The sequence below is a fragment of the Lissotriton vulgaris genome, chromosome 2_1, assembly GCF_964263255.1.
Source record: "Lissotriton vulgaris chromosome 2_1, aLisVul1.2, whole genome shotgun sequence".
Classification (NCBI taxonomy): Eukaryota; Metazoa; Chordata; class Amphibia; order Caudata; family Salamandridae; genus Lissotriton; species Lissotriton vulgaris.
In genome coordinates this window covers 1,473,450,809-1,473,467,648 of record NC_141687.1, presented here as the reverse complement: position 1 = coordinate 1,473,467,648, position 16,840 = coordinate 1,473,450,809, and positions in this window count along the sequence as shown.

The window sequence follows — 16,840 nt, the reverse complement described above, 5'->3', positions numbered from 1 at the left end:
GAATTATCTGGTGGGTATGTGGAGTGTGAAGCGGTGGTTCAGGTATTCTGGTCTTTCATGCAGAGCTTTGAAGGTGTGAGAGAGTAGCTTGAAAGTGGCTCCCCTGGTGACTGGGGCCCAGTGGAGTTGTTGGAGGTGTTGCATGATGTGGCTGCGTCAGGGGATGTCGAGGACCAGTTTGGCTGCAGCGGTTTGGACATTCTGTAGTTTCTTGAGTTGCTTCTGGGTGATGCCGGCGTGGAGTGCATTGCCTTAGTCAAGTCTGCTGGTGATGAGTGTGTGGATGACCGTCTTTCTGGATTCTGTGGGGATCCATTTGAAAGTCTTTCGAAGCAGGCTGAGTGTGTGGAGCAGGCTGAGGAAATTCCGTTAATTTGGCAGTTCATTACGAGTGATGAGTCCAGTATGATGTTGAAGTTGCATGTGTGGTCAGTCAGGGTGGGGGAGATCCCAGAGCAGCTGGCCACCAGGAGTCATCCCAGGCGGAAGGGGTGGGTTCCAGGATGAGTACTTCAGTCTTGTCTGAGTTGCGCTTGAGGCAGCTGTCTTTCAGCCAGGTAGCAATGTCCTTCATCTCACAGTTGGTCCTGGCAGTTCTGGGTTCAATGGTGAGGGAGAGGATCAGCTGGGTGTCGTTGGCAAAGGAGATGATGTTGAGTATGTGGCTTCTGATGATGGCTGCGGCCATGTAGACATTGAAGAGGGTGGGCTCAGGGAGGAACACAGGGATACTCCACAGCTGATCTCCATGGGTTCTGAGAGGAATGGCAGTAGTCTGACTTTCTGGGTCTGGCCAGTGAGGAAGGAGCTGATTCAGACCAAAGCCTTGTCATGGATGCCAGCGTAGTGGAGTCTTGTGATAAGGGTGCGGTGAGAGATTGTGTTGAATGTGGCTGAGAGGTCCTGTAGGATGAGAACTGCGGTCTTGCCCCAGTCGAGGAGGGAGCGAAGGTCATCTGTGGCAGCAAGGATTACAGTTTCTGTGCTGTGTCCAGGACATGGATCACTGTGATGAACTCAGAGAGTTAGGCATTGATGGCCTTCTCTATGACCTTGGCAGGGAAGGGGAGGAGTGAGATCAGTCTGTAGTTCTTGAGGTATGTTGGGTCTGAAGATGGCTTCCTCAGCAGGGGGTTGATCTCAGCATTTTTCTAGTTGTCGGGGAAGGTGGTGGTGTCGATGGAGCAGATGAAGATGCAGCAAATCTGGGGGGTGATGTCAGGGGCTGCTCTGTGGAAGATGTGGCAAGGGGAGGGATCTGTCGGGGCACCTGGATATTCTTCATGGTTGTGAGCATGTCCTCTGTTGAGAGCATGGCCTGTTGTGGTGTGGCTTCATTGTGTGCAATGGTGTCAGGCATGGTGGTCGGGTCTAGGGTGTTGAAGCTGTCATAGATCTTCCTGATCTTGTGGTGGAAGAAGGTGCTGAGTTTGTTGCAGAGGTCTGGGGAGGGGGGCACATCTGTGGTCTCGCTGTCGGGCCAGGTAAACTCCTTGACGATGCCCAAGAGTTTTCTGCTGTTGCATTCTTTGGCATTGATTCTGTCTTGCAGGGTCATTTTCTTATTGGCTTTCAGGGGAAGTTGGTGTGCGTTGACAGTGGATTTGAAGGTTGCATGATTTTTTGGGATATTGCTGTGCCTCCATCTCTTCTCGAGACATCTGCAGATGCGTCTGGACTTATGGAGGGTCAGAGTGAACCAGCTGGCCTTCTAGGAGTGTTGTTTGCCTGGTCTTTTCTTGAGGGGTGTAGGCGCTTGTTGGCGATCTATCGGTGGAGGTTGTGTGCAGCTTTGTTGGAGTCCATGGGCATTGGCGGAGTGGTTGTGCTGAGGGAGTTGATGAGAAGTTCTTCAGTGGCCTTAACCAGATGCGACGGGGGAGGCAATGATGGCGGTGGTGTATGGTGGGCGTGATGTACACAATGATGGTCAGTTCAGGAGAGTTCGGTGGTGTGGCTGTAGTGGATGTTCCTGGTGGCGAAGAAGATGGGGTTGAGTGTATGTCCAGCTGTGTGGGTCAGTGCAGTGACTAGCTGCCTCAATCTGATGTTGGCAAGTTCCTCTAGGAGGGATGTGGTGTTCTGGTCACTGGGGTTGTCAAGGTGGAAGTTGAGGTCTCCAAGTCGGATATAGTCGGTGGATTTGAGAGCCTATGGTGCGATGAGGTCGATGATTGCGGCAGTGAAGTGGACTTGGGGGTCCTGTAGATGAAGGTGCCACAGAGGGAGGTGTTGGGGTTGGTCCGGATCTGAAAGTGGAGGTGTTCCATGATGGCCGTTGGGTCGTTAGAGTGTGTAGTAAGTTGCAGTGTGCTTTTGTGTAAGATGGCAATGCCTTCTCCTGGGCATTAGGGGCGGTCCTCGTGGGTGATTTTGTAGCCATTGGGGATGGTGATAGCAATGCCCCGTCTGGAGCAGAAGGCAATGTCGGGAGAGGTGGCGTAGAGGAGGTCCCAAATTTCTGTGGCGTGTTTGTGGGGGGACCGCATGTTGAGGAGGATGCAGTTGAGCCAGACGGGTTAGCTGTTTGTCAGCAGGGCGATGAGAGGAGCTGGCGTTTTGGCGTGATAGAATGTGTTTGTAGTTTCGGCAGGCGAAGGGTCCAAAGGTATTCTTCGGTGATGCTAGATGGCAGGTGGCATGACATCCAGAGTTGAGGATGGACTTCATTTACCCATAGACCGTCTGGTCTGCCTCAGGCATCCTTCCAATGATGGCTGTCCGGTTCAATGCCATGCGGTTCAGTGAGGCATCTGTCTTAGATTCCTCATTCAAAGACTAAACCTCACAAGCGATCTCAAAGTTCACAAGCCATTCCAAGATGACCTGCCCTTCCGCACATATGTATGCAATCTCTCTTGGAATGCTGGACACAACCTGGCCTGAGCTGGAGGTAGAGTCCCTTATCACAGCCAGAACTGTCACTACTGCCAGCCTAAGCTTCTCTGAAGGGCTAACTTTTCTCTCTCTAGATTCCTTTTCCTTTAATTTTCTCTTTCCTGCTCCTCTCTTCATCTCTCTTCCCAACTGCCTAGCTTTTGTTCCCTTTCTCTCAATTTCTCTTCCCATGCCCATTCCTGAGTTGCTCCCCTTTCCTCTTCTCTTTTACCATGTGAGCTAGCCTCAGCTTCTCACTCTCAAACTCCCTGGCCTACTCCACCTCCTGAGCTTTAGCTTTCTGGAGGGCAAACTGCAAGTTCAGGATCTCAGCTAGACTCAACCCACCCAAAGGATTTAATCCTGGAATCGGTGACTGCAATACTCTAGAAATTAAAAGTGGTTTACACACCTGGAGCATTCCAGAAACTAATGGTGGGGAGTGCATTGGGTAAATTCTAGAAAGTGCATTATGGAACACGGTTGGAGTGTGCCTGGGTTAGGGCTGAGCTAAGGGAACATACAAGCCTGATTCCACACCACTCTCCTCCTGGATTCCTCTATTGGTTCTCTCCCCAGCATCTGCTATATCTTTCTCCTATTCACCCAGACTCTCAAACTGATCCCTCATGAAATCAACAAGTGCTTACCTGGCTTTGCTTCTAGGAGCCTTTGACCCTATGCCCTCTCATTGATCCTTCAGCTTACCTACAAACATGATGCTAACATCCGATTCCAATCTTGTATTCTCTATTATTTATTTGTGCAGACTTTGTGAATAAAGCCTGGACTTATTGTGTTATTGGAGTAAATTGGAAATGGCCTGTGCAGCACTTTTACACTGGGCTCCTAATCATTATGTGCTCCACCACTTATCTCCAATTGTCAGAACTCCTTTCAGAGGACCACAGGGAAAGCAGGAGCTACTCGGCCCAACTGTGGCGGTTGTGGTCTTTAACTCCTGATGTCTCTGGACCCAACCTACCATGGACTCTGAGTAACTGGGCCAAGTACCTCCCCTTCAGCGCTTGACTCCCAGTGGTAGCCTGGGCTGAGCAGTCCAAGACTTCTAGGGGGAGATAGGCGCAGGTTTTATACACTAATCAAATTCATGCTCAGCAACCCAAATAAATGAATTTCCAGACAGATGCTTGCTTTTATGAAAACAATAGTATTTTTATATGAATATAAAGTGAAATATGACGCACAACAAATAATACATACAGTCTTCATAAGGTTGGCACTCTAGTATTGTCCGGGTAACTCCCTGAGTCCCACTTCCATATCTAAGGACAATAGTTATTTCCCATTCATGTGAGTCAACATTCAGGTTAGACCCAGCTATCAAGTACAAGACTTACAAGTTCCACAATGGTTTCTTAAAAGTCAAAGCATCTCAGGGCCATAGAGCTTTGAGTCAGAGCAAGTTCCACAAGAGCCTCAGTGGCCCAGCAATCAGCCTTACCTGCTCTCTCTGGAACTTCAGTTCAGGAGGTTAGGGGCACGCCGGTGGCCTGGCGGTGAATTGGAACAATATGGAACACACAAGCCTCCATGTACTGTACCGCACACAGGCATACATATATTATAGTAGCATACACAACCATGTGTGCTGTACAGCGGTACATACTAACAGGATATATGCCGAAGGGAAGTTAGAATCGTGCCCCAAAACCTTCCATGAGTGGATCGGTAGGCCTCACTCCAGTGACACAGATAAAAAGGCCTATTAACTCTACTGATTATCTTTTACTAAAACGGAATGCTGCCACCAATTCGCTTATGCTACTAAACACTGTGTAGGGTCAGTAGCCCTTTACCACTACCAGGGTAACGTTTTGTGCACACCTCTCACTCTATCAAGACCGAAATCCATGAGACAGATTTTGGTCATGGCGCACATGCATGATCCATGTTCGCCCATGATGAAAAGTTGGTACCACCGATCCGGATTTTGCTGCTGCTGGGGCACTCAGGGCATGGTTGCATATCCATCATCATGCAGGGAACATTTCCATCCCTACATGCTACTATGGAAAATATGCACAAACCTGCTGATGAACTGAAGAGCCCCCGGTCAAGGGTCAGCACGGCTGGGCAGATGGACAGCTCCAGAGTCCTTTCCAAAAAAAAGCAATATTTTAAGGAGGAAGAATCAGTGGTGTCAAAGGCTGTGAGGGACAGAAGGAATCCTGTAAAGAAATATTTGGCACTGGTGGCTGTCTCTTGGGAAATCAAAGAAGCAGGAATCAAGGTATCTTCACTTTACCTTGTCTGGGAGGTGTGGCTCTTTCCTCTTTGAAGTAGAAGTTGTGGTGTTGTAGGCACCAGAAAAAACATTGGCATGATTTGGTGTCTTCAATATCTGGCACCACTGACATAAAGTACAAAGAAATCAGCATCAAGCTCTAGTAGAGCACTTTACACACAGCTTTGTGGGTGAGTGATCCCCTTGGACTCCAGGAGCACTGTCCACTCTCCCCGGTCACTCTAGATAGCTAAGGGCAGAGCCATTTGTTGACTGCAGCACTGATTCTGCCTCCCTTTGCAGTGGCAGAGAAAACATGACTTCAGGCCAACTCTGTGTAGCTTGACTGTAGCCACATGCAACCTGCTGTACAGATCTTTAAAAAACATTTCTGTTAGGTGGTATATCCTGTTTTTAAATATTAATATCACCTTTAAGTATATTTTGTCACCAATAAGGTAGGGTGCCTAATATTTAAAAGTGGAATAAGTACGAAATTATAATAGGCATGTCCTCCAATAACTAGGTATCAAAGCTATTTTTAGTTGAGGGCTGTAGCTGAATCCTAAGAAATGCAAGTACAAATTCTAAACTTTCATCTGTAACTTTTGATTGAAAACTGCAGCATAACGAATTTAAAGACTAGTTTCCATAGTTATTAAAAGGCCAGTTCATTGGTGAAGTTTGATGTTTAATGAATACTTATGAAAAATGCTTTTAGAAAGTTACTTTTTCCCTGTATGACAATCCTGGAGGCTAATTTGCATTAACTCTGCAGCAGCTGCCTATCATCCTCATTATTGAGGTGTAAAAACTACTCCCAGTGCAGGAACAATGGCCTTAGTGTGTAGAGGTGCTGTTCCTACCCTTGCAAGATCAGTTAGAGTGGACCCAGGGAGTCTACAAGGTCCCTTAAATAAAATTAGTTCTAGCTAATATTTGCAGGGTCTTTTTAGTGAGAGACCACATGCTAACATGACACATTTTTTAGGTGTGGCCACATTTAATTTTGTCACTCTAGTGAAACATTTCAGGGTTATGTCTTAAGTCTGTCTGCAAGTTAGCTGGTCTTTCTAGGATAGAGATCTTCAAACCTTTTTGCTCAGAGACGTTCTAAGCAAAATGTTTTGAAGTTAAGACTTCCATCTACAAATTTTTAAGTAGGGATTAGGGGAGCAGGAGAGGCAGGCTTTAGCATATGGAGTGGGGCTTATGAGATAGGTTCAGGGGTACTTTTTCTGTAGCTCTTAATTAACACTAAATGTGAACCTATGTAACAGAGCAAAAGCATGGAACAAAAACACAATTGACCAAAAAACACTGCTCTCCATATCTGGGGTGTTGTGCGCCCCTCACATTCCTGTACTCCATTGCAGGTGCACCTGCTGCACTAATGATAGTTGCGGCTCTCAGTGCTGTTCCTACCCTTGCAAGAAGATCAGTTAGTTTTGGAATTTCATTAGTTTGTAAAGCGGCCTGGTCTTTCAGAAGTAATTGGAAAGCGAGACCTGGAGAAGCAACTCTTTGCCTCTCAATCCAGGCTGGCACCAAACCCAGTAGGAGGGGAGCTACCTTTAGAGCTGGCTTGGAGTCGACACTGGGAAGGGCACTGCTCATTTCCCGGCCAACACTTGTGGATGGACACAAAAGGTCGGGGAGAAATGAGCGAGAGGCACTATGGAATTGTTTGAAGTAGCACAAACATGAACTTCTGAAAACATAGGTAGCGTTGCCACACAAAATCTTTTCCCCATTGTTTAAGGAATATCCATCAGTCTCCCCTACCCACTAGCTAGTGCCAGCCATAAATGTAGCACCCCAAGGAACCCTCCTCTGAATATTTTCTGGACCTGCAGAAAATCAGAAGACAGGACCTGCTATCTGTGACCTAAGAGGAGCCTAGAATGACTGGACCTGCTCACTCTTGTAAGCAGGACAAAAAACTGAACTCCAAGTGTCAGTTGGCTGACCTTGTGTGTGGCTACAGGGACATAACAATGTGCAAGAGACCTTTTCTGAAGTCAAATATTGACCAGTATCAACTGGTCCAGAATTGGCTCTTGCTGGTGGGCCTCTGGGAAATGGTCCTGGCCCCCTAATTGTTGTCCTCGACTCCTTGAAGCTTTCGAAGCAACCCAGAGCAGTCACTCCAGTAACCCTAAAACTTTGAGAATTACCTGACCTCTGGAGACATTAGGAGGACGTTGCGGCAAAGGTGTCTGATTTCGACCTCCCTTCCTCATATACTTCTTCAAGCTTGCATGTTGGAAGGTGAAGGTAAAATCTTTCACTTGGGTAGACCCGCTTGGTGTATCTGACTGGTGCTCCATTGCGATCAGCCCAAAGTTGCACCTAGGCGCCAATCTACTGCTCCATTTGCTATCAATAGTGTTTTATACTTTTTGGTGCTATTTATATGTCCGGTTCCCCTTATTGGAGTTTTGTTACATTGGTATCATTTTATTTATTGAAATGTACTCCATTTTTCGAACTCAGTTTTGGATTTCTATTGTTTGGCATTTTGACTTTATTATTGTTTTGGTACTGCATACATTCTTTACATGTTGCCCTGAGTTTAGTCTGTCTGCTCTATGCCATACCTACCAGGGGATTGAGCTCAGGATAATTTAGTGACTTGGGGGTTTACAATAACAAGTTAGATATATTAGTCCTTCAAATATGCGAATACCCCCATTAGATAATAGTCCACTTAGTTACACTATGCGAAAAGAAACTTGAACAGAGGATTGCGGAAGGGAGTCTGCAAGTTCCCCTAAATACAATTAGTTCTAGCTAATATTTGCAGGGTCTTTTTTAGTGCGAGACCTCATGCTAACATGACAAATTTTTTAGGTATGGCCACATTTAATTTTGTCACTCTAGTGAAACATTTCAGGTTTATGCCTTAGGTCTTTCTGCAAGTTAGCTGGTCTTTCTAGGATAGAGATCTTCAAACCTTTTTGCTCAGAGACGTTCTAAGCAAAATGTTTTGAAGTTGGGCCTCCCACCTACACATTTTTAAGTAGGGATTAGGGGAGCAGGAGAGGCAGGGTTTAGCACATGAAGTGGGGCTTATGAGGTATGCTCAGGGGTACTTTTTTTGTAGGTCTTAATTAACACTAAATGTGAGCCTTGTAAAAGAGCAAATGCATGGAACAAAAACACAATTGACCAAAAAACACTGCTCTTCATATGTGGGGTGTTGTGTACCCCTCACATTCCTGGACTCCAATGCAGGTGCACCTGCTGCACTAATGATAGTTGCGGCTCTCAGTTGCAGGATCTCTCCGCTGCCTCTTTTCCCACTTCCCCACCATGCTTGGCCATCTCTCCTATCTAAAACAGTCAACATGTCCCATTCAGAAAAAAATGAGGTCCCACATGATGCCCTGCTTTGCAGCAAGCATGCTCCTGGCCCTAATGTTAATAGGGAAAATTAACAAAATGCCCCTTTTGTAAAGTAAAACAGTCATAATTGTGATGCAATGGGTCCCTCACAACTCTGGGTCACAATTTTACAGCACCTACTTCACTAATGATAGCTACTGCATTGCGAAGTAGGATGTCTCCTTTGACCTTTGTTGAAAACATGGGCCCCATTTTGCACCATCCCCTCCCCACCGTCTTTCTGAGGCCCAAACAAAGGTGTCTCCTTTGCTTCAATTTTCTCCTCCATTACACCAAGGCTCTCAAAGCAACACTGGCACACCAAGAAAGTAAAACAGCCATAATTGGGGTTAGTTGGCCCCTCATAGCCCTCGACCCGAGTGCAATTTCACCTCCAGCACAAAAGATATCTACAGCCCTGCGAGGCCAATGGAGGGACAGAGAGCTAAAGAGGAGACAGATGTCCGTACCAGGATCACTTCAAACAATGTTGTGCAGAGGGAAATGGACTGCTTGGGAAACCTCCACCCTCAATTTTTTAGCGAAAAAAAACCCAATCGGTAAGCCAACAAAGAGATGTGTTGAACAACTGTCAGTGGTAACCATCTGTTACTACACCTCAGCTGGTGCCCAACACTGAATGAGGACAAAAATACATCACAGGCCCCTAGAAATCATCATTACAAAGTACCCACAGATTGTGGGGAAGACACCACATGGGAGCTACAGAGGGATACCATGGGATAGACATTCTCAATGACCCAAACTTCTCATCATCGACAACTTGCTCTCCTATATATAGGCAGGGCCTCAAGAGTGAAAGATTGGGTACTGGGTTTGTAGGGACCAAACTGCTTAGTGGCCACCAGGTCCTGATGTAAGTGAGTCTGTGCATGTAACTCACCCTGACCTGTACTCAGAGCAAAGTAGCGCTGAGGATTTTGGCCAAGAATAAAAGGTGTCATCCATCCTCTATTGATATAGCACCATGTGAGTGTAAACAATGTAAAAGTACAAAAGCATCAGTAGAGTGTAAAGTGTATGTGTATACTCTCTGCTCATGTTTGTAAAGAATAGGCCAACATGTTTCGTTGACAGTCATTCAATGCAATTTCATCAGGACACAAAGGACATACAGTACAAAGTCGGTGTACCTTGACCCAAAAATAGCTAGACATTTCGTGATCACCAAGAGTAGGGCACCCTTAGCGGCTACTTTTATCAGCATGGGCCATAGTGTCCTGTCATAGGATGGTAAGGCCCAAGAGCTCGTCACAAGCCACTATCAATCCTTTAGAAAAAGATTCAATTGAGCTCATCAGACCAGGAAAGAGAAACCTTTAAATCCTAGTTTGGGTTCTGTCACTCCTAGTTTGCGACTGCTTCGAAGTGGCTCTGCAAGAGTGCACTGGGCCCTTATGCAAGCAAGGAAGCATATTAAAACAGCCATAATTGGGGTTTATTGGCCCTCACGCCCTTAATTCCCGGGGTTACTGCACATGCAGCACCAATTATACACACAGTTTCAGGAAGAGACTGTAGAACTAAAAAGGAAACAGGTCTTCACACCAGAGTGCCTGTTACCTGATAGAAATGTACCTGTGTGAATTGGTTAATCCCCAAATGCAACGGCTGCGTGGGAACCAGCATAGGCATATATTTTAAGGGTTGCTTGATGCATCCTGGGACAAAAATGCATTTGCTTTGAGAGGAAATGTAAGAGTGTTACCAGCTAAATTACGGAAGGCATCCTTTTAATGAACACTGTTGCACTAGGTACAGTCTGATTACATGTTACTCATATATATATTTTGAAGCAGTTGTTTTATCCTAAACACTAAATATTTTGCACATCTAGTTTTAAAGTATTTTTTAACATAAACATAGATCATTTTTCAGCATCCTATATTACACAGTGGCGTTTGTTTGGAGGTTGTTATATGCACGGCTGCCAGGGCCGTGGAAGAGGAGCACCATTCTCAGACAATGTGAGAAGGCTGTGGAGGGGGACTCTCTCTCTCTTTTCCAGCACGATGTTCTGAGCACAACCAAACCTGCTTCCGATGATACCATCCTACTGAAGGAAATACAAGCGAAATTTTCGAGACATGGAACCTACTCAAGGGAATATAAATTACCTGAATAGACTGCATCTCCCAAGATGCCATTAGCACCAGCACCAGCCACGCCCACTTAGGACGTTGTTTCACGTTGCCAATAAATGAAGTGAAATACAGGTGAATGTTTCTGTTGTGGTAAATAAATTTACCTAATCATTTTTTCCGCATAATTATCATTACAAGACAGCTCATTCAAATGAGAGGCAGAGTCCGTGGTATCTGAGTCATACGGGCTTTAATGGACAATGAACAATGAACCTCGAGGTTGGATATCATGTTCCGTCACCACTAGGGTTCGGGAAGGGACAGTCAACGTTTTATTAACATTACACATTATATATAGTAAAGTAACATAATTGAATCCAATACAGTAGGCGTAACAGGTGAAAAGAGTGAGATAAGAACACATGTGCGTAAGAGGAGGCGTGAAAAAGAGGCGTACACATGGGCGTGCACTGTTCATGTCAGAGAAACGTCACAAGAATCGTCACATGTGGGTGGATGCATAGAGAAAAGTTGCAGAATCAGCAGAAACCCTTAACCCGGATGCGCGCGCAACTAGCATGACGTGAAACTGGGGGGCTTTGACTTTAGCACTAGTGGAGGAGACTGATGTCTGGAGTGTCAGGGCAACCTGTACCTATAGCATATCTGGTATCTTATGTTTGGGGAATGTAGTGTCTGAAGTAAAGGTCTCTCGGGCAGGGGCCATCCCATACTGAAAGCTAGTGCGTGCATACGTGTCTGGGGTGCAACGTGCGGAGCCATGGGCCTACCATGGTAACGGAGCCAGTAAATCACTTGCAAGGAGGACAGAAAAGGCCGGGCCCTTTGCTCTGCAGCCGGGAAGCTGTTTACCTATTTCACTAGACTGGAATGTGTTTTCGAGGAGGCTGAGCAGATAACTGTAGGTAAAACATGAATTTGGCAGACAGTCCAGGCCGAGCCTGCTGCAGGAAGTAAGGCAGGGGTCAGGGATGCGTACAGCTTTCGGAGACAGGAGAGATGAGGCAGAGAGGCCTCGTTTAAGGGCCTAGCTCGACTGGGCCAGGAAACATGGAGAAAACGAGTGCGAATTTCAGAAGTGCACCATGTAATGACGGTGGCACCGTATACCTAGGAACATATTTAACAAGACTTCTTGGTATGGTTGGATAGCTTACATGTTAAGGATGGACGCAAATGTATTTGCGTCTGTCTAGCATACACAGAACAGAAGTTACACGACATACATGGAACATGGGTGCATGGATAGGGTGCGAGTGGGGGACACATTGGCTACCTGAAAATTTCTATTACCTCAACCCCTCCTTGGACCCTACTACACCCTTTAGGATATATCTATATTCATGAGACCATCTATCTGTTCGTAAAGCATCATTTGTTCATCTTTCTTTCTTTCTTTCTTTCTTTATTCGGGAACGGGAACGTGTACTTGGATGGGGAATACAAGCTGTGGCACACAAGCCGCAAATCGCTGGCCCACATTGCAGACATAGACAACAACTGAATACTATGAGCAGTGCGATTCCTAGGAATGACAATAACTTCCATCCCCAGGCAGATACTACACTCCAGAACCAACCTGACCAAGTCCAGGAGCCTGGATTCTGGTGTATCAGGTGAGCTATTTCATGAAGTCGAGTTATGGCTTTATACACGGACGGCGCGTTATTTGGAATAAATACGCAACAACTGGATCCGATGACTCTACAAGCCCTGCCCCTATCGGCCAGGATGACGTCAAGGACAAGGCGGTTCTGAAGAACAACAAGTCTCATAGCAGACTGCTCCTCTGTTAAGTTACCTAGGGCAGAAGTAGTTTCGTTCACTACTGCTTCAAGGATTCTGGTCAATTTGCGTATAAGCTTACTATTGGAGACAGTGCCTAAATAAGGGAAGAATCCCTTATTGAAGTCTGTGTATTGTTCCCATGTGGTTTCAGTCTGATCGACTATGGGGAGATCTCTCTTCTGTCTAACGTGAGTAAGGCGAGAATTTCTGTGATAGTCAGATGGGGCTAGAAAAACAGGTGGCAGTAGGAAAGCAATAAAACAAGTACCATCCCAATCTGGAGGTAAACGTATATAGGCAGTCTGACCACAAATGAAATAGGAATGGCGAGAAGCTTTGAAAGTAGACTTGCCTTTATCACTGAATTCGACAACAGTATCACAATCACTGTGTCCTAGATGTACTGAACCATTCTTTCTGACGCATAATTCACCTTTTACTGGTAAAACTGTAATAGACGGCAAGTCCGAATTAGTCTCAGACTGCACGTTCAGGATCATGAGGTTAAGTGTAAAATTACCTAATCCATACACTTCATTTTCTAGATCGGTCCCTGTCCTTTGGGGAAGACCTTCCTGGTCTGGGAAACATATTCTATTCATGACTGTATTCAGGTTCCCCCATATCCAATTGCCTTGGGAAACCTGGGACTTACTATCTAGAGAAGACATTAAAGTAAACCATGCACCACACAAACCAATATGTGTGAGCGGGTAAGGAAAGAGGGGCAGAGCTCCCTTGTAGTTCTGATAGGGAGGGAGTCGGCCACATATCCAGCAATTAGTGGCATTGCTGGTCTGGTGAGAATGGTGTAATGATGAATGTATTGTTGCGCATCGCTAAACGATAGGAAAGCTCATGTGGGGGCAGTTCACTAAACGTGTGCTCTGCAGTGTCATTAGAAAAAGAATGTGCAATAGGAAAGAACATATGTAACATCCAACTCGTGCCGATAATCGTAAGACTCAGAAAAAACATAATAAGTAATGTTAGAACACAATGACTTCGGAGATTATTACAATATTTTTGTTTCTTGATCTCCTGTCTATCTCTCTCACTAGTGGGGTCTATCTTATACATGTCAGGAACCTGTCTAACCGCTTCACCCAGGAGGGGACTTAAACAATTAAACTGTCTGACTTACTAGACCTCAACTTCATACAATACTCCTGTTGCGGAGTTTTCTCTAGCAGGGGGAGTTTAGACTCAGTCTCTGGAAGTGGGCAGTCCTTAAGGGGAGAGGCTGGCAATAGTCCGTGAATTTTTTTAACATGGCTCGAATGGAGCCATCCTTTCCTCCCCTCCACCTTAACTGCAGTCCTTGTAGATAACAAAACCAATTTCGGCTGCTTCCATCTGGGTTCCAGCGGACTCTTCCGGTCGAAGTTCCTTACGAGGATCAGGTCTCCTGGGCGGACTTCATGTGGCTTTACTTGGGTGTTGTCCGGAAAGGCAGCCGCGACCTGTGAACGACAAGATTGTAGTGCAGACATCAATGCAGCCAAGTAATCTGTCAGCATAGAACTATCGACATCTGTGATTCTACGGGGCATAGGCGTCCCCCACATATTAGGAGGCCTTCCAAAGACCACCTCATACGGGGATAGCCCTGTCCTAGAATGAGCTACCATTCGCATGTAAAAGAGTGCAACTGGCAAGGCAACTATCCAATCTACACCTTTCTCGGCACATATTTTGGCTAGGCGGGTTTTCAGGGTCTGATTATGTCTCTCTACGAGACCTGCGGCTTCAGGATGTCGGACACAATGGAACTTCCACTGGTAACCTAACAGGAGTGACACCTGCTTCATGAGCTCGGACGAGAATGGCTGTCCATTATCAGAGTACACGACACGGGGCAAACCGTACCGCGGGAAAAACTCACGTACCAGCTGTTTGGCAGTGGTTACAGCAGTGTAATCGGGGACTGGATATGCTTCTGTCCATCGGGAAAGAGCACATACGACTACGAGGACATACTTAAATCCTCGACATCTGTCCATCTGGATATAATCCATCTGGAGGACTTCAAAAGGATGGTCAGGAGGATGAAATCCACCCTGTTCCACGGGGACACCTTTTCCTGGATTGAACTGACAACAGATCATGCAAGTACGCACTTTCTGTTTTGCGGCTGCTCGTAAATGTTTGTTGTACCAGAGATTCTGTAAACTGTCTAACATGGCTTTCTCTCCTAAGTGTGCTGGACTATGTGCTGTATTAATTATGACTTGAACCATAGAGTCGGGGAGGAACCATGTGGCTCGTCCCTTCGTCATCCATCCCTGATCTGTTCGGATCCCTCCTTGTTCAGTCCATTTCTGGATTTAGTCTGGTGTGGCATGTGTCTGTATGTCGAGTACATCTAGAATGGGATCTTTCACTGTCAGGCAATGTGTCAGTGTAGTCGAATCAATCTTTGTCATGTTAGTCGGAGTGTCTGTCTGAGCTGTGAATTTGGCTGTACGATCTGCCAGGTCGTTAACCTGGGAAATAGTGTCGGTGACTTTAGTATGTGCTTTGCACTTCATGATGGCTATGGCTGTAGGTAAGTGTATTGCTTCTAGCAGAGCTTGAATAAGGGGACCATGCTGGATCTTGGTACCGTGAGAAGTTAAGAAACCTCTCTCTTCCCAAAGAACTCCGAAGTCGTGAACGACTCCGAATGCATACTGTGAATCTGTGTATATGTTAACTTTCTTGTTCTTGGCTATTATACAGGCTTGGGTCAGAGCAATGAGCTCTGCAGCTTGAGCAGATAGTGTGTCAATACGGTGTGTTTCTATGACTTCAGTTTCAGTGGTCACTGCATAGGCGGCCACTAACTCTCCTGTACTTGTTCTCATACATGAACCATCCACATAAAGTGTCAGGTCTGGGTCGGTCAATGCAATGTCTGTCAAGTCTTGTCGGGGCTTCGTCACTGTATTAATGACTTCAACACAGTCATGTGGTGCTGGATCTGGGGTACCCGAGGGTAACAATGTGGCAGGATTGAGTATGTTGCAGCGTCTGATTTCAATGTGTGGCTGAAACAGTGTCAATTCATAACCTGTCAGTCGTGCTATGGTCAAGTGCTGGGTCTGTGTACGGTTCAGAAGTACTTCCACGGAATGTGGAACCTGTACTGTCAAAGGATGTCCTAACACTATTGAATCGCTTTGTCTGATAGCTAGAGCTGTTGCTGCAACTGATTTCAAGCACGCAGGCAGAGCCTGGGCTACTGGATCCAGTGTACTAGAAAAATAAGCACAAGGCTTGTGATGTCCTGCTTGATCTTGTGTGAGAACGGACAACGCTGTGACATCGCGTTTGGTGACAAAAAGTGTAAAAGGTTTGCTGTAACATGGTGTCGCTAAAACTGGTGCTTGGCATAAGGCTTTCTTCAAGTCATTAAAAGCTTGTGTATGTTCCTGAGTCCAAGGGAGGACAGTCGAAGTCGCTGCCTCCTGTGTTGTCAACTGTATGAGTGGCTTGGCTAGAAATGCATACTGGGGAATCCATTGTCTGCAGTACGAAGTGAGGCCAATAAAGGCCCGTACTTCCTTTTGTGTCTTGGGTTGTGGCAGATGTGCAATTAACTGGATACGATCTGGTGTCAACTGTCTACCCTTCTTGGACAGCAAGTGCCCAAGGTATACCACTTGCTGGGCACAGAATTGGAGCTTCGAAGGGGATACTTTGTGCCCCTTTTCGGCAAGGAAATACAAGACTGTCAGTGACGCGCGCTCGCAGTCACGTTCGGTCCGTGCTGTGATCAGTAGATCATCGACATACTGTAGCAGAGCAGTGTCAGTAGGCATGTGAATACTGTCCAGTTGTCTTTTTAGAGCTTGGCTGTAAATACTAGGACTTTCTGTGAACCCTTGAGGTGCACGTGCAAATTTAAAGCTTCGGCCATTCAAACAGAATCCGAATAAGTATTGGCTGTCAGGATGAATGGGGACGCTAAAGAAGGCGTTCTTGAGGTCAATTACAGTAAAGAACGCTGCTTCGGAATCAATGGCAGTCAATAGGGATGAAATATCTGGGACCACTGGGTACTGTGGTACAATGCATTTGTTCAGCTCTCGAAGATCGATCACCAAACGATAAACTGGAGGGACATTCGGGTCAGTTCGTTTAAGAATCGGAATGATAGGAGAATTACATACATTGGAGTCAGTTTCTACAACTACTCCTTGGGCTATGAGTTCATCAATAATTTTCAGTAAGGCTGCTACAGCCTCGGGGGGAAATTTGTATTGTCGGATTCGGGGCAGTACAACACCTTGCTTGAGTGTGACACGATAGGGAGTAATGTGCATACAACCTACATCAGTTGGACCTTGCGCCCATAAATGCTGTGGAACATCTTTCAATCTGACATCAAAATCTCTCAATACATAATGGCCCTTGAAATCACGAAGGAATA